Source organism: Triticum aestivum, chromosome 4A, assembly GCF_018294505.1.
Source record: "Triticum aestivum cultivar Chinese Spring chromosome 4A, IWGSC CS RefSeq v2.1, whole genome shotgun sequence".
In the NCBI taxonomy this organism is placed as follows: Eukaryota; Viridiplantae; Streptophyta; class Magnoliopsida; order Poales; family Poaceae; genus Triticum; species Triticum aestivum.
This window is the reverse complement of record NC_057803.1, coordinates 674,820,906-674,821,613: the sequence shown is the minus strand read 5'-3', so window position 1 is coordinate 674,821,613 and position 708 is coordinate 674,820,906.

The window sequence follows — 708 nt, the reverse complement described above, 5'->3', positions numbered from 1 at the left end:
ACAAACAAATAAGAACCTCGCAACCAACGCGATAAAAGGGTTGTCAATCACTTCACGGCCACTTGCAAAATTGAGATCTGATAGAGAAAATAATAAGATAAATTTTTTTTGGTATTTTTATGATGTAAATTGGAAAGTAAAGATTGCAAAATAAAGTAGATCGGAAACTTATATGATGAAAAATAGACCCGGGGGCCATAGGTTTCACTAGTGGCTTCTCTCAAGATAGCATAAGTATTACGGTGGGTGAACAAATTACTATCGAGCAATTGATAGAAAAGTGCATAGTTATGAGAATATCTAGGCATGATCATGCATATAGGCATCACGTCCGCGACAAGTAGATCGAAACGATTCTGCATCTACTACTATTACTCCACACATCAACCGCTATCCAGCATGCATCTAAAGTATTAAGTTCATAAGAACAGAGTAACGCATTAGGCAAGATGACATGATGTAGAAGAATAAACTCAAGCAATATGATATAAAAACCCTATCTTTTTATCCTCGATGGTAACAGTACAATACGTGCCTTGCTGCCCCTGCTGTCACTGAGAAAGGACACCGCAAGATTGAACCCAAAGCTAAGCCCTTCTCCCATGGCAAGAAAGATCAATCTAGTAGGCCAAACCAAACTGATAATTCGAAGAGACTTGCAAAGATAATCAATCATACATAAAAGAATTCAGAAGAGATTCAAATATT